A 27828-nucleotide genomic window follows, 5' to 3' on the forward strand; every position below is an offset into this window, starting at 1 on the left:
CTTAATTTTCTGGTGCCTCAACCACTCCTGAAACCAGAATGAGAGGAGGCTCCCAAAGTTGTTCTTTTCAACAACCCACATATTTTAATGGAACCTCCTGAAACAATTTTATATTTTGAGAAGACTGTTTATTTGGATCTTTGAAAGAAGAGATTAGTCAACAGGATTTACTGCTGGGTAAGTTAGCTTCATCAGATATTGTTACCTTTATTTCCAGCCTTCACAAACAAGCAAGCAATAGTTTAATTTATGCACATAGATATATGTTTTTTATCCTTTAAGTCTTACCTAGAATTTCTGAAAGGATTGCCTACAGTCATGAAAGCTTGAAAAACAGCCCTTTTTGCATAGGTATGTAGTATAAGAGTAAAAACTAAGTGCCTCAGTAAAAAGCATGGATTATTTTTATAGATTTTGAAACTGGAAAAACCTCAAAAACTGTTTGCATAGGGCTTCTTATGTATAAATATATACAATAAAAATATTTGGTTTGTTACTACTATTTACTATTACATACTCATTACTTATATTCATACCAAATATTTTTCCAAGTCATCCACTTTCTTTAATGCGCTTTTTCAAAACAGTTTTGTAAACACTTAGTCAGCTATTTCCTTTTTTTAACAATTTATTTTTAAATGTGTTAATTTATTTTTTAAATAGAGGACTACAGTTTATAGTAGAGTCTGAAATATGTGGTTTCACTGGGGCTGTGGGACAACTAAAGCAATAGATTCAATAAGAGTAGAGTGGTGAGATACATACAAAAATTCCCTCAGGGACCTCTAGGTACAGACCTGGTGCATGTTGAAGAAAAAGATCAGTTCATTTCATTTTATGACCTCTTTCCAGCTTCATTCTGTTTCCATAGGTGCATAGTTAAATAGAAAAGGAATGTTTCGTGACTTAATTTAAGGAAATTATCAAGTATTTGTCTCTAACCTCAGCAAGAGTGGAATGAGTATAGAGCTCCTGGTGTGCACCTTTCCTGCAAACACCCAAACTCTCTACAGATTTTCCTTGTCAAGGTCTTTTCACATAAGTAGATTTTCAGATTGTTTCTTTCCTCTTGTGACTTGCCTTAGGCAAAAGAGCATTCTCAGGTACTCAGAGGCTTCAACAACAGCACAGAGATTTCCTATTTATTTATTACCCTTATAAGCACAGATACATAATCTCAGCTCCCTTATCTTAACATCTTGCTTAACTCCATTTTCTTATTTTAGGAGTTCTAATCCACAATCTGAGAAATAATTAGTCCATCCAGGAACCACTTTCTAAGAAGCTGCACTTTGGAGTTCTAGCTTGTGTTGGAGCCTCCTTCTGGCTCTGCCCTGTAGAGTCCTAACATCAGCTCTCTGTGCTTTGGACACACATACATTTCTACACTATTGGATTTTCTTTCTCAAGAGAGTCACAACAAAAGAAACCCTGTTTTCAGACAGGGACTTCTCAAACTTTAGGGAAAACTATAAAAATTTACTTCCTAATTTCTAGGAATCCAAAGCAGAGGTTAGAATAAAGCCTAGTTTTTCAAATTTGCATTTCAAAAAGGAGAAAAAAATCACAACAAATAATTCCCTTGTCAATTTAGATGCTAGTTAAAATGCAGACTGTGCAGTTCCAAAGTGTTGGCATTATTTGTATTTTTTTCCTGTATAAATTCCCCTTAGGCAATTCATTACAAGGTTTGGTATTCACTTTTTAAAATGCTGTGCAAGTTTATGCTGCCATTATACTAAATGTTGCTATGCAGCTTAAAAAGCATACCTTGAAAGCATGAGAAGTTCTGTCCTACCAGATGCAAGCTAGCAGAAAATGCTACATCATCTCCCTAAATATCAGTTATGCACTAGGCTGCCCTTGGAGACTGCAGCTGAGATGGGCTGCATGATCCCCTAGGCTTCCACCTCATGGGCAATTTCTTCAGCCATCAAGCCATTTGTAAAATGTTTGGGGGAAAGAGTCTGTCCTTACCTCTTATGGCAGCTGTATTTTTTTAAATCAGAATTTCAGTTCTGGAGGGTCTTGTGCTTGCTGATAGGTGCCTGGCACTTGCTCAGGAACATGACTGGACCCAGCTGCAAGGGAGTGACAAAGGTCAAAGCAGCTTAGGTAAGCTTAGGTAAATCTCTAACCCTTCCAGAGTGAGAAACTCTGTTTAAGCTTAGGAGAGGACACAAGCCACATAGAAAATTTTCTGATCAGGTTGGGAAGTGTGCAGTGATTTTAGAGTACAAAAGTCACAAAATTAAGTAGGAGTTGAGAAGTCTTCCTGTTTCATTAGCATCAGTTTGGTCATAGACACCTACTCTGTGTTCAGAAAATCAGTCCAGCCCTCTGCAGTGCAGTCTCAAAGCATCCCTTTGCTTTGAAGTCAAACCCTGAGGGGAAGGGGGGCTAAAAAACCTGCAGAAAGAGAAGGTCATCTCCCTCGTTTTTTAGTAGCTCAGCAGTAAGGGAACTTGCCGAGATAAGGAGCGTGGTTATTATCCCAGTCTGTCTTCAAGGATTTGAAATTTTCACCTTCTAGGCAACTGTTCTTATCCCTGGGATAAACCTTACCTGCAGAATTTGCCAAAACCCTCTAGCAGATTGTTTCACTTTGATGATTCTATAAATGCGCATTAAAGAGAGAAGCTGTGTGACATAAATTACACATTTGCTACATTGGTAAATAAAACTTCTCTTCCCCCCACCCCTACCCCCAGGTGACACTTCTCCACCAGGCAATAGCCTTGTTCATGCATCTCTAGCCCATAAAATGTCAAACTACTCTACTAAAGTTAAATAGTTTTTTATAGACTAGATAGAAAAAAATCTCCCTTTGGTGCACAAGGCTGTGGTTCAGGTTGCTGGTGATACTGCTTCCTATCCTCTGAGGCCGGAAAATACCAAAATCACATATCCTTATTACTAAGCACCGTGAGGAAATTCCACAACCACCTCCTCTTGCAGCTGCAAGCCTGACCCAGTCTCCCAGTATGCATCCAAATCCTTAAGAGTGAAATGGATTTCATAGGTACATTCCCCCAGCATGTGGTAGGCTCAGACATTTTCCTCTTCACAGGGCTGGCTCTGGTGAGGCACCATATCCTCTCATGCAGCTTCCACTAGATTAAAAGGCTGATGAAAGCAACAGAGTAGTGCTTACCAAGTTGCAGCATAATTACTCTTGCAGATGTTCTGCAAGGATCCCTTCTGCATTTTGGTCTTACCAATGAAATCTGCAATCTGTTCCAAAAACACCCCAGGTTTTACCAGACCTAATCTGTGGTCTGTGTCTGGTATCTAAAGTACCTGGTTCATTCCCTTTCCTCTTATCAGGATGCTGCTCTGAATGCTTTCAAGACCATAAATTTCATGGAGGATACAGATGATTGCATAAAACCATCTGGACTTGCCAGGTGGTATAGTATGTATTAATCAGCTATAGAGAGTAGTTTCTTTATGACCATTGCCACTTACCAGCAAACTTCAGATTCATCGTATTTTATCAAATAAAATTTCTGTCATTTTGTTCCTTAATCCTAATGCTTAGTCTGAAAGGTCTACAGGCATATTCACAAAAAACAACATGAAACACCAGGATTAAAATTGACTGCGAAATTGAAATTCATCTCCTTATGACTTTGTTGAGTCTCTAACACAAAACTTACACTATTTTTTCACCTATATCTTATCTGCTGTCTACTATGTACAGCACTGCTTGATCAGATATTTAATGGTCTATTTTTTCTTTCCTCTGGAAGGTAAGCAGTCCCATGAATGCATTGCTTTCAGATCACAGAGCACTTTAAACCAAAGAAAACTCTACTTCTCAGCTGAGCTTCAGCAGCTGGCAGACAGAAGAGATGGAGACAGCAGCAGTTTTCCTGGAGGGCAGTGTCAATAAAAAACAGAGCAGGATATTGTTTCCCAATAAACAAGCCCACAAAGAAAGATGAGTTAAGTTCCCATTTCAACCTCACTCATACCTTCTTCTGCTTCAACCACTGCTTTGACCAGAAAAAGTCAAGAGCATGGGCACTATTGGTAGATAAATCTACTAGGAATGATGCAAATCCAAAACAGGACATTTGTTATGGAAATCATGGAGCTACAAAGCTACTTGTACACTGGAGTGCTGCTACCACTCAGGCAAAAAGGTAAAACTTCTTGATTAGATAGATCTCTTGATTGCTGTTCTTGATTAGATAGCTGCGGGGAGAGGAGGGGAGGAAACAGCAAACATTTTTGCTCAACTGAGGGCTATCTGAGCTCTCCTTATACCAGTGTTTATGAACAGCTCTTACCTAGCTATATCCCAGCTAGCCACAATGCCTTACCTAATGCAAGGCAGTCATTTATTAAATTGGGGGATATTTTCCTATAGACCATAATGTCTTTCTTCCATTTCTCTCAAAGAGCAAAATCTCAGAACCAAAAAGGCAAGGCGCCACCTTCTCAGTTCCCAGTACAGTTTGATCAAGGATTGCACACATCCACCTTCTGCCTGTTTTGCTCATGTCAGTATTCTGGGGTGCATGCACCAAAACCAGAGAAACAGATGCCTGCAGAAAAGGTTATGCATGCCAGGATAGTATGGCTAGGAGCTTGAAAGCTGATATTCCCTGGTGGCCAGCTTCACACAGGCTTCAATTACTACTGATGATCTGTATGCACTGTTTGCTGCAGCAGGGATCTGCTTACAAATTAATGGTGTTCAGGTTGCCTTAGGAGGCAACCTAGAGTAAGGATATGGCACACTGAGAACCCAGACCTCAATTTGTTCTCCACAAGGTCACCCTTGAAGGTATGTGCTATCCCTTATAAATCCTTTAGAACCTTCCCTGTGTTTCCTTGCCCTCAAAGTGGGTTTTCTCCCAGAAAGAAATATGGAACAATTATTCCTTTGAGAATTGATTCTGTTTGAAATCTACAATTCTGACAATTTGAGCTGTATGTAACAGGCTGGAAATATGAGAAATGGGAACTCTAAGATGGCTTTGGCCATTAGAACCCACTGGCTTCCAAGGCAACATGCTACTGAGAACAAAATTTCTGCTTTGGGTGTTGAGTGTACCTATTCTCTTGTGTGTGCCATGAATTTATTGTATGCTTTGATAGCCTTGAAGAAGACTGAACTTCTTTCATCCAATTTCACATCTAACTTAAACACCATCAGTCCAGAGGCACAGCGAGCACTGAAATGTTTCTGAACTCCTCTCCTGCTGAGAACAGAAAAGGTTTGATGAAGGTCTTCACAAATTCCTAAAGGCAGGACAGTCTGCTTGAAAAGAAGCATTTGCTTGAGATATTGGTTTTGCTTTGAGTTTGTTGGTTTTTTGGATATTCTTTTTCTGCAGCAGACTAGAAAGAGAAAAGTTTTTCCAGAAGGAAAGTTTTGTCAACAGAAACAATATATTTTATTAAGCAAAATGTTATAGCTAGAAAAAAAGGCAAGCACATTTCAGGAGTGCAAAGAACTGAAGAAAGTTTATGTACCTTAAAGCTTGCCATCTGCTCTAATACAAGATATTTCATCTCCCTATAATCCTTGTCTTGTTTATAACCTTTGAGCATCATAAGCATGCAAAATTTATATTTATTTGATATGAAAAATCTCTGTGTAATAGAATAGCCAGGAGGCCTCTGGGAAATAAGCTGAATTGATTTATAGAGAAAAAGTGAATGCTTTTTTTATTATTATTTACAGAACTAACTTGGGCCCAGGATCTAGCTATATGCTTGGTTGGTTAATATTTTGCAGTGGAATGCTTGTTCTTTCTATGATATTAGAGTCAAATCTACTCAAGGTTGGAGTTATCACCCATTAAAACCCTGCCACAAAAGTTGCTTTCTCACAAGTAGACGATTTTCAAAAATCAACATTTTTCTGACCAAAAGGAATCTCTCTCAAAATAATTTCATCCACCTCTTTGTCTGTCTGTGGAGGCAGACAAAAATTATTATTAATACAAAAAAAATAACAGAAAGCTGGAGAAAAAATAATTCTAGAAACAAAACACTGTAATGTACATAATAGTTTCTGTCAGCCTGGACTAGGGAGTGGGAAGAAAGACTTAATAAAAAGTAGAAAAAGAGTTCTCATTAGTGAGTAGGCAATTTCCAGAATGAAGGGCTCTTGAAAACAGCTGTGAAGTGTTGACCCTGGCTGGATACCATGTGCCCACCAACAATACTCTGTCCCTCCTCAGCACAGTGGGGGAAAAAATAAAACTAAGTTCTCGAGGATGGAGATAAGGACAGGGAGAGGTCACTCACCAATCATTGTGGGCAGAACAGACTCGATTTAACTCAATTTATTGCCAATAAAATCAGAGTAAGGTAACCAAAAATAACAGCTAAATCTTAAAAAGTCTTTCCTAAAACCTCCTCCCCTGCAGCAGCTCAGGAGCACAGGGAGTGGGGGCTGTGGTCAGTCCATCAGACATTGTCTCTGCAGCTCCTCCCTCCTCAGGAGAGGATTCCTCCCACTCTTCCTCTGCTCCAGCCTCAGCTCCCTCCCCAGGAGACAGCCCTCAACAAACTGCTCCAATGTGAGTCTCACAAGCTTCCCAAGGGGTCACAGCCTCCTTTAAGTTTCCACTTGCTCCAGGGGCTGCAGGTGGATCCCTTCTCCACCCTGCACCTCCATAGGCTGCAGGGGAATCTCAGCTCTGGTGCCTGGAGCACCTCCTGGCCCTCCTTCTGTACTGACCTTGCAGTCTTCAGGGCTGTCCTGTGATATATTCTCATTCCTCTCCTCTGGCTGCTGTTGCCCAGAAGTTTTTCCCCCTTCTTACATCTGTTACCTCAGAGGTGCTTCTACCATTGGTGCTGGGCTCAGCCTTGGCCTGTGGTGGGTCTGTCCTGGATCTGGCTGGCATCAGACAAGAGGGAAGCTTCCAGCAGCTCCTCATAGAAGACACTACTGCAGTCCCACACTACCCATACCCAATATAATACCTGGCTTGAATTAAAAGGGGAAAAGGGGGATTTAAATCAGATCATTACTATAAAGTTCTCTCGTAAAGGATGCAATTGCATAAGGCTGTTATACGGTGATGAGAAGCAAAAGAAAATATTGTGTTATTTTTAAAATAGAGGGGGAAACCACACCAAACAGAAAAAGTGGGGTTTAGCCCTTCAACAGACATCTTAAAGAGACTCCAAGTTAACTCTTAGAATCTCCTTTTCTCCATGGCTCCAAAGTACAATTTCACTTTCTTTTCAAGAATCAAGAATATAAAAACTGCACTGTCACACATTGTTTAGATACTGTAAGGACTCTTCCCATCTGCTGCCAAGTTTTCCCTGATGAGTCGCCTTCATAAATCAGCCTCATTTTTCATTTAACTTTTCACCTGTCTGATGGTGACAATAAGCTCCATCTGTTTTTACAGCTGCTGCCAGGTGCCATAGAGGTACAACTCTACCTCTGACTGGGTGGGGAGTCCTTTAGGGGTCAGTTGATGTGACTAAGCCTTCAGGTCCAGGCAATCTGCTTTGAAATTCCTGTCATTAAAATGAGAATAAGGAATGAAAAAAAGGAGGGGAGGGGAGGCTGCAGAAGTAGAAGGGATGTGACCATGACACAAAATTTCCTGACGATGACAAAGGAAGGAATTAGAAGTGTCAAGCTCAGCTAAGGGGGAAAGAGGTGCTCAGGCACACCAAAGGCTGCAGTCCTAGCATGCAGCCATGCTGAAAACATGACTTTTGCCAGGTATCACTTCTTTTCCTTAACTTTGAGTACTGAGATGTTTTAAGCAGCATGATTCCCTATGGTCAGAGGGATAAAAAAAATTAACTTCTTACCTTCGACTTTGAACTAGGACAATTTTCCTGCATTATCAAAGTCACTATGAAGCTTTCCCATTTATTCTGTCTCTCTCTGTAACTGATTCTAGACCCTAAGACTCTTGGGTGAGGTTCACACAGATAAAATTCTTTTATTTAGTTTCATTTAGCAATAACAAAAGGCTGGTTTTATCCCAAGATTTGCCCTTGGCAGACATCAAGCCCAGTACACTTAGCCTTGATTCCAGGGCCAATTTCAGGAAGTGAAGCTGCAGTTGGCTGTTTTCACATGCCCCATGCTGCTTCTGTGTAGAGTGCAAGGTGGCATCTATGGAGAAAGTGTGGGTCAGGTAGTGTCACTTCTCCATGTCTTCTCTGTCTACTTGACCCCTTTTCCCCTTACAGTGACAATTTCCTCTCCAGCAGGTCAGTCATGGGGAGTTTTGAAAGCCAACTGCACGTTTCCATACATCCATGCAGTGCATGGAGCCTCTTCTCATCTGAGGTCAGGCTGATTCCCTTACACATTTCACAGGAAATTCTCCTAATTACTGAAATTCTTTTGGTCTGTTTTTTTTACTGGGTTTTTTTGTTGTTTTTTTTTTTTTTTTTTTTTTTCCAAGTCAGTCATCTTGTATATCAGTATTTTGGGTATTGATTGGAAAACATTCCAGAAGTTTTTTTAGTGAGCACATAGTTGCAACCCTCCCCCCACCTTTTATTGCTGCCTGAAATGTAAATGGCAAGAAACACGAGCGTGTCATATGGAACAAGACATCCCAGCCTATGTCCACTCTTGACTCCTTATTATCTGGCATCCCACAGGCTGGAAGCCTTTTTTGTTATTTCAGCCTATTGTAGAAGATGCATCTTCATTATTATTTTGACTTTTTATCTGCACTTTCCCCCTACAAGCTCAAACTGACAAGTTCTTTCTGACTATAAAAATATTGCATACGCACATACTTATTTTAACACATAGATTTCTTTAACTATTTCTTTTCTCTTTTTCAATTTTTTTTTTTTGTATTTCATAGGATTTATCCTACCTCACATTAGCTGGCAAGATACTTCTGTAAATTGTCTTTACAGGTAAGAGAAGGAGATGACAGTTTCTTTCATGCAAGCACAGACTCCTGTTCAGCCCTCACTTACTCTGTACGGATTACCGGGAGAGCTGAGACAGCCAGCTCAGCCTACATGTCTGAATCTCAGACTGCTAATGTTAAATGCATCTCACTCTCTTCCTGGTAAAACTAACCTCAAAAACTGAAAAATCAACACTTACGAAATTTTTTAAGCTAAATTTTATCTCCACTGGGCTTTTTTTTTTTCATTTTCTTTAGTGCAAGTCTAGGGATGCATATAGATAAGGATTCAATTTGGACGAGTTCTTTGCTTAAGCAGGAGCTTAGGTACTATTCCAACAGAGCCACAAGTATTTGCATAGCTGCAATAGGCTGAATATTGTCTCTTTAGCTGATGCTGACAGGGATCAAGAGCACCACAGTCTGATTGATTGTTTTTAAAAACAGGCTGCAACCAAAAAAGTAAAGCACAATAGGCTTTACAAATGTTCCTATTAACACCTAATTCTAACCATCTTCAAAATAATCATCAAGGTTGAAACAGCAGTTTAAGCTCCTTCTACACTTGACAGAGCGATACAGTATCTCCATAGAACATCTTTCCAGCACTAGTCTTAGGAAGAGATGACATGGCCCCCATACACATTTGCTTTTCCACCTTAACTGCAGAAGAAGGCACAACAGCTTCTTCAGACAAACAATCCAATTTTTAAGTAGCTAAAGTTAGATAATACAAATTTTAGTTTATTTAACTAGCAGGCATAATCTATCAGTTATGCTTTCATTAAAAAGTATTTACTTAATTCCCTTAGTGCAGCATCTCATAATCCATGTAACTATTTTGGACAGACATTTGAGCAGCAACTAAAGGAGAGTTCACGCATCAAACGTGACTGAATGGATTCTGTGGCAAATAAACTAATAAAATGCCTTTCTACAATAAGCAACCTGAGACAGCAACACAGTTCTAGGGTGTTCAGCATCACAGCAACGTCTCCCTTATATTTCAGTGAGTAAAATTGGGATATCTTCATATCAATACATTCAGCTTTAAAGTGAGAGTACATAAAAGAGCTGATAGTTGGAGCATGTTGCTCAACAATAATTTACCTCACACAGAATTATTGCAGTGTGGAATACTGCACAAAAATACCTAAGAAGTTGCTGCAGTTTCAAGAGACTGGAGAGAAATCTGCTCTTTTGGGGGGAAATTGCGACATCTGCTGGTTTTTAACAACAAACCCAGAAATGCTTCATCATTACCGGTTTCAGAAGAGGCACACTGTGTGAGGGCACAGATGTGACTTTGGAGACACAAACGGTGGGGACAGTGCTGCAAGGCATCAAGGCAGGAGTTGAGGTTCTGGAAACAGAGTAAAGTCATCAAGGGATAAAAAAAATTTGAAGATCGGCTTCACAAAAATGTTTCAGAAAACATCACAGATCACTGGAGTCTGACAGAATTACTCTCAAGACATCGGAAGTCAATATTCAGAAAGAAAGTTTAAGTTCAATTTTCTGTCTTTCCTGTTGCTCTCCTACAATTGCACACATAAATATAATTTAACACTGCATTCAAAAGATAAGCTCTTCAGTTCTGCAGTGAGAAGAAAAACCTTGCAGGGAGAATAATATAAACCAACCCATTGTTAAGAACTTTTGCTAGTAGATATTTACTAATTAGAAAAACAATATCACAATGCACTACAAGTTCTGGCCTGTTCTCAGGTGCCTTTTTTTAAATAAATGGTAAAAACCAGAACAATTGTGAATACCATCTTTAAAGATATGTTACTTTTCACAAGAAAGGGACTATGAATTTGACAGGCTCTGAATTGTTCTGCAGAACTCTATTCACAGCTAACACTTGCACATCTCCCAGCAACTGCTGCTTTATTTCAAACGTGTGTGGAGCGATCTATTCATAAACTGTGTGCACAATCATAGTCATATGCCACTTTTGAACATTTACAATGTGAGAGGGCTCATAAAGACAAGAGGAAGTTGTATTTTTAAGTATGGAAATTAACACTGGAAATAAAATTTTTCCCTTCCCCTTGAAGGCCAAACTGGACCCATCCTTCTTAGCTTAGAATTAAACTTAAATAGTGTTCAGTGCTTTGTAAGTTGACCTCCACTTTGCTTTGTTATTGAAGTATAATATATCCAACATGGCAAAGAGGAGTCAGGTACAGGCATGGTTGCAGGAAAATAGATTATTTTCTTTTCCATTCAGGGTATAATGAACAAAAGAAGTATGTTTGTCCTTCTCGGCAATGTGCCTAGAGCTGGGGTCCTTAAGGAACAGAGGGTTTTGCAAAATCTGCTACTGTTTAACAGACCTCAGCAGCACTGATTTCTAAACCAGGAAATTAACAGAAGGCTGCAAAGAATGAAATGTCTCCAATTGTATCCTTCCAGCACTCCAATAAATTTGTCAGCATATTCTTGACATAGACAAGATAAAACATAAAGTTGACAGTAACAGTGCCACCACCTGAGACACCAAAACAGGGAGTTTTTCTGCCTTCTTGTCAGCAGCTTGTTTTAAAAAATCCCTACAACAGGACGAGAAAATGAGAAAGACTAGAGAAAAAAAAAACTTTTCAAAATGTCAGTACCCAGAATTATGCCCAGATGCTCAATAGAAAACCAGTCACTGAAAATGTGGAATTGGCATCATTGTATTTTGATGCACAGCAGAGAAACACTTCCAAGGCAGAACTGGAAAAGGACCAGCATCTGCTACCTGCTAATTAACACTTAAAACACAGCATTGCAGGTGGCTGAAACAGAACAATGCAAACCTGGAGCGTACAGCATGCTGAGCCCTGCTCCACTGAGAGAGATCTTGCTCCCTCCCTCCTCGCTGCAGAATCCATTCCAGAGCTGCCTGCAGTCTTTTGCATTTGTCTGCTTCTTCACTGCCTTGACAGCCAGTATTATAGTTATTTAGATGTTGTGTAACTGTATTACTTAATGTTTGCACAGTGCTTTGAAAATGTGAATTGCTATCCAGCTATTCAGTGTTATTATTTCTATTAGGATGAACCATAAAAGCATACTGAAAAAGACAGTGCTTAAGTTGAATAACCTCCTTTAAAAAGGAATAGCAAATCCATCAGGTCTTGTCAAGGTGTTCCACTACCTAAATATTTGAAATTGTACCTGCATTTGCATTACACATACACAAACTTGGACATGCATGTGATTTTATTTCAAAGATCAGTGTACTGGCTTAACTAGTCCTTTGGTTTATTACTATCAAAGAGAACATATAAAACGCTACACCGTGAATATAATAAAGATTTGGTTAAGTTAAAATTTAATAGCATGTCTTAATGATAGTATTAAGAAAACTAACCTTGGAAATGAAATTAATGACATTCTTTGATGTTGCTCTGTCTCAACTTTGTACCTTGTACATGTCAGACTAATTTTATCAATTCAGGGAAATAAGGTAGAAAGGTTGTACAAATGTAATTATACTATTAACATTTTAAAGACAAAAATTTTAATGTGTATACTGTAACCAAAGTAAAATTACTTTTCTATTTCTGGGATAACTGTTAAAAAGAGTCATGCCTCTCAGTTTAAAACTAAGCATATGATGAATTGCATCAGTAGAACTCCAATAGTATAGACTAATATTTTATGGCAGCTTGACTTACTATATCAAGAATTCTGTGGGTTTGAAAAGCTGCATAGTCAATCAATTAAAAAAAAACACCACAAACAACTGTTTTCTGGCCATATGGGCATAGATAATTCCAGTCCTCCCAGAGATTTATCTCAGAAAAAAACACTAGCTAGAATAAAGTTTCCTAATTCCTAATTTCCTAATTAAAAGTAATTAGGATGGAATTAATTGAAAAGACATTACAAAGAAGACTGGTAATAGTTGTGGTGGAGGTAGAAGCATCTATGTTTGCACAGAGAGTTTTTTATAATGAATGGGATAAAAGAACAAACCTACTTGTTAGAAGCCAGTCCATTTCTCCCAGCTGTAGCTTTTAATTTAATGAGTTATCCTTCTCTTTACAATGCATGCCTCATTTAAAAAGATTGATAGATTAATATTACTGAAGTGATAGCTTCAAAGAATATGTCACATCTGATGACAAGGTATGTTTTCTTTAAAGATGAAATCAAATGAAACATTTGCTTTTTAACACATAATCTGAGGGTCTCAGTTCACATTTGCTGGTTCAGAGGAAGTCTGGAAGTACCCATGGGTTGAGCATTCTAACAAACTGTCAGGCAAGCTAGAGATTGTGAAAAAAAGGTTGGGTTTCATAAGTATATAGTCCAAATTTTTTGGACTATAGGCTTAAAGATTAATCAATGTTTGAGAAAAAGGATTAATCTGAGGCTCATGTTGATATCTCCATCCTGCTGAACCAGTCCCTAGAGTCTCTGTTATGGCTGATAAAGGAAAATGGGCACTCTTAGAGATAATTTATCCCAATGTAGATTGCAAAATGTAATAGACAGACCTCCATATGGAGAGACTGGAATGAATAGTAAAATTATGAAAAAAATAGATTCCACATTGGCCCCAATACTGTTATCAGTAATTAATTGTCATGGCTGTGTGTCTAGAAGAGAAAACAAAATGTCTTGAACATTTCTGTGTTGCCTTCCTCTCTCCACCTCAGTTAATAGAAAGAACAGTCTTAGAAGAGGAAAGGCAAGGGCCTTAAATCCCTGCATGAGGCTGTCTTGATGGCTGCAGATTTATTCAGGAAATAGAAACTGCGTCCCATCCCTGGTTCTCCCAGCTGCCCTTGCTTAGCTACTTGGCACTTCCCTAGGCCAAGAACCCTTGGGAAACTGCCCTGGCTACGGGAAGGCATCCAGGAGAACAGAACAGCTTCTCTTCTTCCATCATTTTGAAAGAAAATAGGGGGGAAATTCCCCTAAATGTCAAAGCAAAAATAGTTTATAAAAACCCTAACCCAAACACACAAAAAAGAGCTCTGTAGTGAGCAGAATCTTCAGATTTGCTCCTCCAGCTTCGCCTCTGAAGCTTCCCTTCATGAGACCAATGAGATGGTTGATACATAAACACCATTGCTGCCTCTATCCTAGCATCCTTTCAGCCTCCATTTGGAACTTCTCTGCAGATTCTCCTTCTGTCATCTCTGTCTGTTAGATTTGTTCATTAAACACATCCAGAAGGAAAGACAGAGTGAATCAAGCCTGTGCCATTATGAGGCTGTTTCCAGCCACCCTCTTCACTCAGCTTGTTAGCTCTGCTTTCTGGACCTCCCCACGTGTTTCTTCCCTAATCACTCTGTTGGCCTTTGGGTGTGGACTGGCTCTCACAAGTGATACCCATATTGTTGGACAAATGGGTAGAATGGGGAAAACTCAAACCCTGGACCTGTAAACATCCACATCACCTGCAATTTATTCCTGATTCTTATCTTCCTTTCAGTAGCAGTGTAGATGTAAGCACAGTGTCCTTAAATCCTTGGTATAACAGTACAGATTGCTTCATAAGCTCTGCCTGAGCAACTATTCAATGATGCTTCTCCATGCAGGGAGCTCTGAAGAGCTCATCCTTCCTTGCAGAGCCTTACACTTTCACTTCTAAATTAAATCCTTGGCAGCCTTGCACATCTGCCAGAGGACCTCTGCACAACACAAAGCACGTTGTGGTTCCTCCCATGGCTGAAGGTCACATCTCAATTGCTTAAGGAAGAGTGTATATGTTCTTCCAGATGCTTTTCATACACAATTTAAATATGGGCTGAGGTAACCTCTGTCTTTTTTTTTAGACTAAATACTCTGAAACAGCAATAAGCTGTTGAAATTCAGGTCATATCTTCTATCAAAGATATGACTTCACTGTACTCAGAAACACTGTCTGGGGACAGCCAAAAAGGACAAGTATTCTGTTGCTCTTCTGGCACCTTCAGGAAGACTAATGAATCCATCATGGGAAGGTCAGAAAAGGCAGCACCACATCACTTCCAAGTCACTGCCACAGGAACACAGGAATTATTTTAATCTCAAAATTTCTCCTTCGATTGAGCGAGCAGCTGTCTCTGGCAGCCATGCAAGAGAGGTTTGGGCTGAAATAATTTAGCAATGTGGAAGGATGGAGCAAAGCAAGTGGAGAGAGAGATGGAGGGGGAAGCTGTAGTATAAAGTATATAAAGTTACACTGTTTATTTCCTCCACACTCATGATGGGAGGAAGTTAGAAGGAACATCCTTGTTTCAGAGAGAGTTCCTCTGAGAACAGATAGTCAGAGAAAGCTGTCATTTGTCAAGTCACTCTGGCTGTCACTGTGCTGCTATTAACTCTGACTCAGTTCCAGCATTTCTGCATCAAATGATATTAACACCAGCCCTGTGGAAATTATTGTTTCTCTGTTATATCAAAAAATTATCAAATACATGTTATTCCTTTTTTCTAAATAGTTTCTGCTATTTGGTTTAGAAGCAAGAAAGAAATAAAGGAAGCAGGAGGAAGATGGTTCTGAGAGCACTGAACTGCAAACACAAATGTTTGGTTTATGTAGGGTGGACAGTTATGAAGAAAAAGTGACATTTATGAAAAAGCACTGATGGTGAACTTGAAGATGCCCATTGCAGAGGGGTTGGACTGGAGGATCTTTAAAGGTTCCTTCCAACCCAAGGCATGCAAGTATTCTGTGATCAGTCAGGTGGTTCCGAGGTAGCCCTGAGGTGGCACATTTTGCAATGCCCATTTTACTTTTAAGGCAAAATGAAGGAATGGTGTCCAATTACCCCTTTCTACAAACTGTCACTAAGGAGGGTTGTACATCTGCTTTCAGAGTAGGGAAATATTCTCAATAGCAACATAATCTCCAACATTTTGGGGCTCAGTAAAGTGAAATGCATTTTTCACTAGGTAACAGTAGGATTGCAATAAATATACCCGTTTCTTCTCATCATGCCTGTGTGAGTTGAAGCATAAAACAGATTCTGCCTAGATTCCTAATCTGGAATGTATATTAAAACTGTTTGGATTTCATCAGTCACTAATATAAATTATAAATCAATGATTGGCATAGAGACCTTTAAAATCTTAATTCATAAAACAGATTATTGCAGCAATTAGCCTACAAATGAATTTTGTAGTGAAGAATCAGTCAGGTATTCTTCCAACTACTGATAAGGTTAAGGTCCAAAGAACATGATGAAGGGCTTCCTGGTGAGGCAAAGTTCAGCTTGTTGAATGACAGCCGTGCAAGGTGTTTTTTACACTAGCTCTGCAGAGGAAAGTACTAGACAAGTACAATGCCAAAATTTGGAAGGTATGTATCAGCCAATCTCCTACCTTTGTAGATTGATGCTCCAAACATCTCACCAAGGCTACTGTTCTTCACTTATTTCCTGTTCTTATTGCTGAACCCTAGTACCTCTACTTCAACCCTGTCTATGAGCTACAAGAACCAGAGATTTTCAAATTCCAAGGTGCATCAGGAAGCTGCAATTGTGCAGTTATGCCTAGGACTTCTGCCAGTGCAAAAGAAATCAGATTCTCTTTGAGCAGCTGCTGAAGGAGAAATACAGCCCTTTTTCACACAGAAATGCACTAAGCTCTCTCCTGGCAGCCCATTGCTTTACACTGTATGTTGCATCATTAATCTTGTCCTCTCAAAACACTCAGAAAGCAGCAAGAGTGAATTCCACAGTATCCAAAGGAATTTTACAGACAAACAATTGACCTGTTATTAGTGTAGATGGCATGGAACTTCACATCCCATCGGACATGTGGTTGTCAGTAGGTCTTAGCAGGGGAGCAGCTGCAGTCTCCTTTGGAGCTGGCACACCAGGTCCTCTCTGGGAGCCCAGAGTTCTCCTTTGCCTCTGAAAGAAATCATTTCACTTCTGTCAGATAGCTAGGATGAGAAAATAATTAGAAATATTATGGGTGTTTCACCACATATTTAGTTTGTGTGAGATATTTCCGTATGGAGGGGAAAAGCATGGCTTAACATAGAATTTGTAAAGGAAGAAGGTTATATAACCTTCCCACGAATACAACAATTAATTTTATCTATTTTCAGGCTTAAGCGAAATACTTTTGTTCCTTATCATTCATGTATCTCTATAAATTTGTCAGTGGGAATGTGACAGTGTCACTCACTCAAAGGCAGCACTATCCCAAGGAGTATTTTGCAAATGTTACATCACAGGAAAAATTAGTACCTAAAAATCCCATCCTTAGAGAGGTCACTTGCTGTATAGAAGAAAGACAGATTCCAAGGCAATCAGCTGTCTAAGGGTTTTTCAAGAAATAAGTCTCACAAAGCCCTGACAATGTTTGGTGCTGTACAGCTGAAGCCTAAGGTGTGGTCTGTGTCTAAAAATATTAAAGAACTTTGAGATAAAAGTTGTGTTCAATACTTAATGCTTCATAGTTCTGGACAATCTTGAGCTCTATGGTATATTTTCCTATTTCATTTTGAATGTATATAATTTATTTAAATATAAATGCTTCTACTTAGTAAATGTGTGTATACACATACTGATATATATGCATATATATGAGTGTGTATATATATATATATATATAGGGTGTGTTGGTACTGACTACTTACTTGCTGAGAATCCTTCCTCAGCATGTTATGATTTTAGCAAAGCCTGTGAAAGAAAGACAAAAAGATAGAGTGACAAAAACTCATGTCAAAGAATTTTCTTTTATAGGATGAAAGGACGGGGAGTAGATTATTATGAAGACTGGAAACAGAATTTAAAATAAAATAGAAAGAAAGGCATGGGAAATTAGAATTTTTGGGCTAAATATGCTGTCACCTTTTCCTTAAAGGCTCCCAGAAAAGTTCACAAGATGGATGGTTTATATTTCAGACAGTAATACTTTTTACAGTTTCTCCAGAACACATCTCTACCCCAAAGAGTACCTTTTCCCCCTCTATTATCCTAATATGAAACAAAATTGATTCTGACTGCATGACTAGAAGATGACTGTAGTGAAAAACTCCAGAGACAGTAAAACAGCAACATATTAGTAAAGTGCCTCAACATATTAGTAAACTCAACACTTTCATTTTCTCACATATTTGAATTGGTCTCTTTGCTATTACTTGTGTTAAAAGAGCTTCATGGCCATTTTTCAAGGCAAAAACATGGGCACTGTTAGCCCATAACACAAACAACAAAACAATAAAAGAGATTTCTGAAACAGCCAAGTGTCTGCTCAAGGAACTAGGAGATGAAGACCATAATCCTGGATGCAGATGGTTCTTAATTCTGATAAAGTTGTAACTTCCATGTTCCCTTCTCCTCTGGTGACCTTAGAGCATTTTTGAGAGGGAGTGCCATCCCCTTCTCCACCTTTTACACATCTGACTACAGTCTAGGGCAGTTTTGCAGAAAGCCCATCTGCCTGTTTCTAAGTAAAAGCATATTTCCATGTCCTTTCATGATAATTTAGGGGTGTTGAGCAATACTCCCTATATCTTATCCCTGCCTAAATTTCCAGTTACAACACAAGTATCCAGAAAGAGACAGCTGTCAGCATAGTTAAACTGCATGCTGCAGTAGACTGGAAAGATACTTGAGGAAAATACCTTATTCCTGCCCCGAATTGCTCCTTTGTCCGGAATTAATTTATTAATAATTTCCCAGGTTATTTTCCAATTTCATTAATTTACAATTAATAAAATTGGAAAATGATCTGGGGAGAGACTTCATAAACATTTTGGTTAAAAACCTTTATCTTCACTGGTGTATTCAAACTTCCAGTAATGTTTGGCTTACACATTTGATAAGAACTTTAATGGAAAGACCTTTCACATAATGTGTTTGAGTAACAAAGAGAGAAATGAAGCATTTACAGGGCAAACAATAATACATATTTTTCACTGTACTTACTGTATATTTAACATTTTCTGTCATTGTTTGTAAAACTCACAGTACCAGGGCTGTTTCAACAGTTGAACTTTACTCAATGACTTTGTCAACTTCATTGTCTTTCAGCATTAGTCAAATATTCTCAATTAATTTTAGAGTAATGGGAATTTTGGAAAGCAAAGATTGTGGTGAATATTTGATGAAGTAATGGTATGTCAACAGTCTAAGCATGGCTTGATTATGGAAATGAAATTTAGGCAGGGAATTAAACTATTAAAGCAGAAAATGTCTAATTAAATGGAAACCGTGCATTAACTTCACTTATTCTTTACACAAGGATTATTTTTCAAGTTCTATTTAAGTAGTATTATACAGCAACATATAATTAAAAATCTAATACAACCTTCAAATTACAAAAGGCATCCCACTTTTAACAGGAAATAGCAGCCCACTTTTAACAGGAAAAAACAACCTATGTGAATGATTTCTGTTAACTGAAACAAATATTTTCACTTTCAAAATGTATTTGATGTTTTATGTTCAACACACAGAACACAGAATGGATTTCAAGGAAAAATGTAAAAGCAATAAGAAAATGCATTCGCAAGTGTATGAAGTATTTAGACATCTTCTAGATAGTAGAGGAAATGCCCTCATCTCACATTAGCATGCATATTCTGTAAAGTTTACACCCAAAAGCTCATCATATGCATCATCATTGAGTCATTTACTGAGTGTCCCAGTTAACACATTTCAATAATTCAGTCCCAAATCAGATACAATTGGACAAGATTTGCATTTACAAAAGATCATGAATAGAAGAAAGTCAGTCTGCAGATAGCGCAGGCACCGATGGCAATGCTTGCCAGCCCCTAATGCCAGGGACAGGCATGACAGGTTGGTCACCTTATTTTCCAGCAGAAGATCATAGAATCATAGAATTTTAGAATCATAGAAGCCTAGAATGGTTTGGGTTGGAAGGGACCTTAAAGATCATCTCATTCCAGCAGCCCTGCCTAGGGTGGGGATACCCTTCACCAGAGCAGGTTGCTCAGAGCCCCATTCAACCTGCCCAGCCAGGGATGGGGCATCCACAGCTTCTCTGGGCAACCTGTGCCAGTGCCTCACCACCCTCTGATGGATTCCTCATGGTATGCATTGCACCCTCATATATTTAGGATCCTTTATCCTGATGCCCAGCTTTGTCCTCAAATGAGACACACCATTCAAATATTCTATCAACAGTCCTTGTGTCATTGTAATGTCTCAGAGGCCAAACGACGGTATAGGATGGTGGTGAGGCTGATTAAACAAAGAACAGTCTCATCCTCATAATTGAGTGTATGATCACTGAAAGAAAAACACAGGGAAAGTTTATTTTATTAGAAATAATCTTTCCAAGGAGAAAGAACTTTTGTTCACAATTGATAAGTGATTTCAGGTGTAAAAAATGCATTAAAAAAATGAAAAATTGTTTCTTCAATTTTAGATGAAGAAATGTGATGTTTTCCATTTAAAACTCTTTTTTAAAACCCTATTTTTGTTTTTATATGTCATTTTATTCCCAAGTAGAAAAATTGATTGCTTGAATATCAAAGCAAAAATTCTGTTAGAATTACATCTTTTTAGTCTACTTACAATCTAACAACCACACAGGCCACTTAGACTAGCTAAAGATGGGAGACATAGGTAGTCAGCAATTGCAGTTTCCTAGCAGTTTAAATTTTCCCAAGCTATTTCCAAACATGCACATGAGTAATTGAAAAGATCCTAAGAGTGAGACCTCTGACCACGTCATGAAGATGTCCGACCCAAACCTGACATGTCTGAGGGACACCTCAGAAGAATTTACTTGAAAATGTAATGCTTGCTGCAAAAAACTTTTATATTTTTAAGTTCAATTAATTTCTCATGGGTTGTTTGGTAATTTTATGCATCATCCTAAATAGCCTGACAATACTATATTCTTGTTAAAACTACCTGGAACTCATCCCACAGCACACACAGAAACAAAAACTGATGGCAGATTCTTCTCAGAGCACCTGTAAAATCAGGAACATGAATAACTAAACATCAGAATAGTACAATTATTTTAAAAATTGTTCTAGCTGGTTAGTATAATTACCCATGTCACCGCAAAACAATTTTTCCAGTGGAGTTTACATCTCCAGATCAGCACTAAAGTGCTGTGTATAGCTAACACATTTGGGGCATCAGGGAATTTAAAGACTGAGAAAAGCTGTTGAGGAGAGAAAGTAATGGTGTTTAATACCAAATGAGATCAAAAGAAACCCATCAGTATGAAATGGGCTGTGTAGAATATCTCCCAGTATGGCAATTGCATTAATGAGCATGCAGTTTCATGAAGCCAAGTTGTCACAGACACTGGACTGTGATACTAATTACACCCTGTGAAAATAGAAACAACTCAGAAATGTAGAAAAGCTGCTCTAAATCCTGCAGCCAGCTAACACATAGATGCAGATTCACTAGGAAGATAATGGTGTGAATTTCCTTGCTCCCCAGATTCTGACACGGGAGAGTTAACCTGCATGGATCAACAAGAAAAGGGGTCAGTGAAATACCTTTGCTAATATGAGGAAGAGTTCTTCAGCTCTAGAGCAGAAAGCCAGGTCAATCATGCATGATTCAGGACATCTTATGATGGTAAAAGGACCTGAACACAGGAAATTCAGACCTAGGATTCAGCAAGATACAGGTAGGAACTGCAATTCACCCTCTGCAAGCTGTAAGAGACTTTCTGACTCTAACACTTCTGTACATGGCCCAGCCAACATCTGCAAAACAAACCAAATCTATCCAAAAACAACTTGTGTGAGTGTAACACACTTCCAGCAGCACATGGGTGGAAGCTCTTACAGCTGCATGGTCCCAGCATAGCCATGGGACTATGGCTCTATGAGAGAACTCTTCCTAGAGCACTGAGGAAAGATTGTTATCTCCCTTAGACCCTTCTTTAGTGATGCTTTGAAGTCCTAATAGACCTTTGCTCCTACTCCTTAGAGACTCACATGTGGTTTCTGACACCTATAGGATGGCGTAATTGTTTCAAACTAAAAGAGGGTCAATTTAGATTAGATATGAGGAAGAGGTCTTTTATAATGAGGCCACTGCACATTATCCAGAGAATGCTGGATATCCCATCCCTGAAAATATTCAAGGTCAAGTTGGACTGGGTCTTGAGTAGTTGAAGGTGTCTCTGCTCCTGTCAGGGAAGTTGAACTATGTGGTCCTTGAAGGTCCCATCCAAACCCAAACAGATTCTATGGTTCTACATTGCTGCAGACGTGTTTTCAGCTGTTTGAGCTCAACTAGTATGTAACATCACCAGCAGAACTAAAAAATATTCAGGACAAGGAGTTGAGACAGAGGAGATCAGGCAGAAAGATGAGTATTTCTCTAGAATTACCCTGTCACAGTTCATTCTGACCTAAGGCCACAATTTTCTCCCTTTCTCATCATTATATTAGTTTTGCTGTCTATTTTTGTGGAGCAAATTTCTTCTTTGCCCATTGAAATGATTTGCAAGTATATGTAGTCTCTAAGTAGACTCCATCTCCATTCACTTCCTCTTTTTGGAAAGGAACACATCACCTGCCTTCTCTTTGCATTGCAACAAAAATGCTGTAGAAAAATGCAAAGGGAAAAGAAGGCTCTTCTCTGGATAAATGTCCATATTTTATCCTTAATATGACATATTAGATGTCATGTATATAATTGATGGCTCTAAAAGCTATCCTTACATTTCAGTATTGTCTTGCTGTTGCCAAGGAGTCTTTTTATAAATACTTGCTTTTGGAAAAATGTAGTGACAAAACACCTTCCAGGTTTCCATGACTGCTGCAGTGTTTAATTTATTTTGATTAATTCTGTGTTTACATCTGCTTTCAGTCTTTGTGTCCCCTCCTTTGAGAATCCACCTAGCCTATGCTGATCTCCAAAAAACTGATTGGGAATTTCATGTTACAGTCTTTGTCTAAATAAAAAAAAAAAGGGGAGGGGGGGAGGGCATTTGATTTTGTAATTCTTCCCCCAGAAAGATTTGTGAAGTACAGGATATAACTATAGCAGATGTGAATAAGAAACAGAGCTCCCAAGTCATCTATGTTGCACAGTTATTTCACTGGAATAAGAGGAGCTTTTCCTTTCATTGCCTCATCGTAGTTTGTTCCAGCTCTTGGCTAGTAGTATTTCCTGTAAACCTCATAACCCATACACAGCACAGAAGAAAAGACACACAGTTTTAATCTTCATTCAGCAAAACACAGAGTGCTCTTATTGCTAACAAAATTAAAACATGTGATTCAATTCCTTTGGAGAACTTTCTCAAAGTTATCTTCTCAATTCATGTCCTCCCTTTCATATTTGACATTTTACATCCTTTTAGTTGTAGATCTAATTTCAACTACATGGCTACAACACTGGGTGTGTCATTTTAATCATCCTTAGTCATGAACCAGCTGAAAAGATTCCTGCAATGGGTGAACCACATAAAACTTACACCTGCAAAAATGCATGTTTATTGCAGATTTCCTCTCTGGTCAAGTGTGTGAGTACAAATCCATGTTAGTAGATGCTGTCCCTGACAACCACGTAGTTTGAAAGCTGCTTGAGTTTTCCTAAGACCATTTTCTTCAAGGGAAAATATAAAAAAGTAGAAGCAAAGAGAAGCCTGTTGTCTTCCTCTCAAGTCTGTTTTCAAAGGCAATGATACTCAACTATTCCTGCACTGAAGCATAGTAATGAGGAGACTTCTCCCATCTGGCCTTAGCTGATTCAGACATATCTTCCAGTCTTCTGGCTTTTCACCCCAGTTCATTACATGAAGAGAAGAAGTTGTGCATGTTACTAACTTTCCAGGTTGATTTTTGTGTGAATTTTCGATATGGATCTGCCTAGGCTTTAAAATTGGCTGGAAAAGTCCATTCTCCTGTGAAGAGAAGCAGCCTTTGCCCCTTCTATTCATTTTTACTATGACTTTTGGGGACATATAATTCAGAAGGAACCAATTCACTGATTTTTACAAAATTTAACGTATTCCAAAATTTTTGCTGTTTTAAATAAAAGCACATTTGAAATGCAAAATATGCATAGTTGCAGTGATTTCTGGTTTTCCCCTTTACTACTTCTGGGTTTCTTCCTTTACTGCTGTGTCTCCTCCATTTCCTACATCCCTCTGTTTAAATACGAAGTTAAATAGTTTCCAGATGCAATTTTACTGCTCCCTTACCCACATAATGAAAACTAAAAGACACTGTAGAATCCCTGTTGAGGCACCACCATCAATAAGTTTGGCAAATAACTGCCATAAAGTTTTTTTATTGCTCTGCTGATTTAAAAAGTAAGTCATGGAGAACCGAATGACGTGCAATAATGGTTTAATAGCAACAGATTCACTTTGGGGGTGTCATGATACGTCTTGAGAACTTTTGTTTAAAATATTCATAAAAACACATAGGATACAGTTTGGCAAGTGAAACCTTTCCTAGGCTATAAAGTCTGTGGATTAATCCAGTTATATTTGTGTGACAAACAAGGCTGCTGAGAAAAATCACACCATGTTTATTCCTAAAGCCAAATACTTATACAAATTTACTTTGATTTTCTTTAACCTTTCAATAAAGTCAGGTTTTTTTGGTTTATAATAACAGGATAAAAAAAAACCTTTCCCTGTTTTGCATTTCATGTTGAAGCTAATTTGATGCTTCTGTCAGAGATTATTTACACCTAGAACTCAGAGTAAAATGACAGACTCTGGAAGGCTAAATGAAGAAGTTTATCTTTCTAATCCTAAATTTTAAATGCAGGAAAAGTTTAAGATTCAAAGTCACCTATGTGAATCTGTCTAACAAATTGTCAGTCTCCCTCATAGTTTTTTTTCTGTGAAGACTTTACTCCTCCCTTCAAACAAAATAGAAAATAATTTGTATTTTATGGTCCAGACACACTATATTTTTACTGAATCTTACCTTGGACCAGGTAATGCTTTTGGAAACAGAGTATGAACCAAGATGGACGGAAAACATTAATTTCTGTAGGCAAAATTTTTCATGTAAATCACATATTTCTGCATGTATTCTTAGAATGGTAACAAGTACACCTGATCAGTGTAAATGAGATCAGAACTCAGGTCAGGGAGTAAAACCAGTTCCCTTCAAAACCACACAGTACATCAGGATTTACAGAGATTAAGAAGATTATATTGGGCAAGTAATTTTCAAAACTGGGGAGAGTAAGAATGACCTAAACATGAGACTTTAGGAGGAAAAAAAAAAAAAAAAGAAAAAAAAATTAGTGGAAATTAGCAACCTAAAACCATTTGGTAGCAACTTCAGCCCTCCTAAAATCCCCATCTGCACAAGGAAGGGCAGAGGAAGCCAGTTACCTGCCCACAACTCCTCCTCAGGAAGGTTGCTCTCTAGAGCTGCACTCCAGACCTCTTGCCTTGCAAAGTTCTGCCCCAGCCAGGACATGGCAGCCCCTTGGCCTCCAGCTTCACTCACACAAGAGCACATAACCTGAAAAGTCCCTTCTCTTGGTTCTTCAGTTTACTTTCTTCCACACTCAGCACAACCTCAGGGTACTGCAGCTGTTGAGCTATTCCTTGTTCTCCAGATGAACACCAGCTCTTGCTGTATGACACCAGCTGGATTCTCCCTTAACAAGACCATGTGACAGCATCCACTTATTTTGTGGTGCAAGTTCAATCAGCACTGGCTTGACCCAAGGTGAAACTTGTAGCAAAAGCCTGTAGCTGCTGTCAGAGGAGAAGTAGTTCTGTTATGTCAATGATGCTTTTGCTACTTGCTTTCAGGAAGGACCAAAAAAAACCCTTTTCTTCAGTCTGAAACCCTTCACTTCAGCAGCTTTTGCCTTCCCTTTTGCTATTGCACTCAAAAATGCTTGTCTTTTTAAAGAAAGGACTCCTTTTCCTTGGAAACACATTCCTAGCCTCCCCAAACACTCCCGATTTTCTCATTTGCAGTCATTTGAATGAAGTTAGCCACTGCTACAGGAATCTTTCAACATCTGGCATTTAAGAAAAATAGCATAGCAGGAGACAGAAAACACTTTTAAAATTTCTTTTAGAGTTGAAAACTCTGGTCTTTGAAAGAAGTGCTTACCATGTTGAAGATCAGATGAGGTCTCGGCTTCCAGTACGAGTCTATATCCTTTTCACTGGGATTATAGAGACCTGTTTTAAAATCTAAATGCTGCCATGGAAACATGGAAACTGTCTACATTCTTTTACTCAGCGGGAAAAGTATTCTGCAAAAATTTTCTGTTCCAAACATATTTTTGTTCTATCTCAATCCATTGAAGCTGTAAAATGGAATGGCCACAGCTCCTTGAGATGCTCATGAGGACTTTCAGTATCAGGATGCAATCTGCTTAGGCCACCTCCCATACTGACATGTGGAGATAGATGCATTTGATGACATCATTTTGCATATAGATGTCTATACAAATAAGTCACTAACAAATAATGTAATGAGAGAAGCAGGATCACAAAATACTCTCATGGTTTGTAATAAATTACAAAATTTTTATGTAGGGCCATACCAGGTGGAGATTTCCCAATTAGACCATTAAACATGCTTGTCCTGAGAGTCCCAAGTCAGACCACTGCAGAACATAGGTAAATTAATCAGAGAAGAACACCTTCTCATTTCTCATCCATCAAGGCCCATGAAATTAGAAGAAAAAATATAGTGCAACAGATAAAGAAGCTATTAATAGTCCACAAGAGAGAAACTCACATTGCTGAGTGGACAGTTTGGCATAAATATTCTTTTCTATCTCTAATTCCTGGGAGCCTGTGGAAAAAGATATTGACTAGATAGAGATGAAGTATGAGTAATTTCATTTTGTCACAATTTCATGCTTCGCATCTGGAGATTATTCTGTCTCCAAAGTAAGAAACTCATATATGGCTACAATGAACAATGAATCTGATTCTCATCTCCATTAAATTATGCCTTCATTGCTATTATTTCAGCCTATTTTTTCTCCTAATATTCAGTCATACTAATATCAGCTGATTCAGGATGTGAATAGCTAATTAGATCTGCATGATTTCAGGAATCTTAAAGAGGACGCTGAAATTTGCCTGAATTTCTATTGAAAAAAAAAAAAGTAATGCTAAAAATGTCAAGAGGTACTGCTCTGTAAATAAAACTTGTTTTCATATTCTAACCAAGTGGAATAGACAGTTTTGTGCCTCCTGAGTAACCGTATGATTCAGGTTACTGGCTGGTTTCATTAAAGGTCAAGACACAACTTTCTTTTGTGGCACTGAAGTATTAGAGAAGTTAAATTGTGAATCACACAGTCTTTGGTGTGATAGCCTCCATCACCAGACATGTGGAGCACCTAGAGGTGTTATCTTCTACAGACACTTGTCCAGCTCTCCCACCACCCCATTGTATAAAATCTCTTGGCTGCCTCGCTGATCAGGGTCTATTAAAAGTACTAACAGCAATTTGAATCAGAATTAAGCATTTGGAGTGACAGGGCCAAGTTGATTTAGACCTCAAGGCATATTGTGAACGTTGAATATCACTTCCAGATCAGACAAACAGATGCTTTAATCCGCTAATTCAATATATGTCAGCGAACAGGTCAGGTCATACACAGATTTTCATTCTGTTTCTGTCTCCCTCTCTGAAGTTTCACAATTACTTGTTTCCTTTTCTGGCCAACTCACCTCAAAGCTTGTAGGCAAAGCAAGTACAGAGCAGGAACTCTGTACTTCAAACAGATGTTTGCACTAATTTGCCTTGAAGGGTGGTGTAAATTTATTTGAAAACAAGGACTTTTTGGAAACATTTCTCATGGAATCATAGATCTGTTAGATTTGGGAAAGACCTGCAAGATCATAGAGTTCAACTTCTATTTCCCAAAACACTGTCTTTCCTTGAGATGGGATAAGGATTTGCCATGAGTTCTCTTCACCACAGACCTTAAGATATGTATCATTGCTAATTGTGTGGACATAAAACCTTCCACAATTGTATCAGCATCCTATTTTAGCTGCTTTGTTCTCACACAGACAAGAATCTAATTTTAAGAACAGGTGT

The 27828-nt window shown here is 38.6% G+C and overlaps 1 long non-coding RNA gene across 1 annotated transcript; it reads right to left on the minus strand.

Moving 5' to 3' along the window:
• Nucleotides 1–10136: 10136 nt before the first annotated feature.
• On the minus strand, nucleotides 10137–26097 carry LOC143693475 (uncharacterized). Its single transcript, XR_013181177.1, has 4 exons — nucleotides 25873–26097; nucleotides 17455–17497; nucleotides 16579–16720; nucleotides 10137–10236 (listed from the first exon to the last, which is right to left on the minus strand). It is a non-coding gene; the product is annotated as an uncharacterized LOC143693475 (long non-coding RNA).
• Nucleotides 26098–27828: the final 1731 nt, after the last annotated feature.

Source organism: Agelaius phoeniceus, chromosome 2 (genome assembly GCF_051311805.1).
Source record: "Agelaius phoeniceus isolate bAgePho1 chromosome 2, bAgePho1.hap1, whole genome shotgun sequence".
Classification (NCBI taxonomy): domain Eukaryota; kingdom Metazoa; phylum Chordata; class Aves; order Passeriformes; family Icteridae; genus Agelaius; species Agelaius phoeniceus.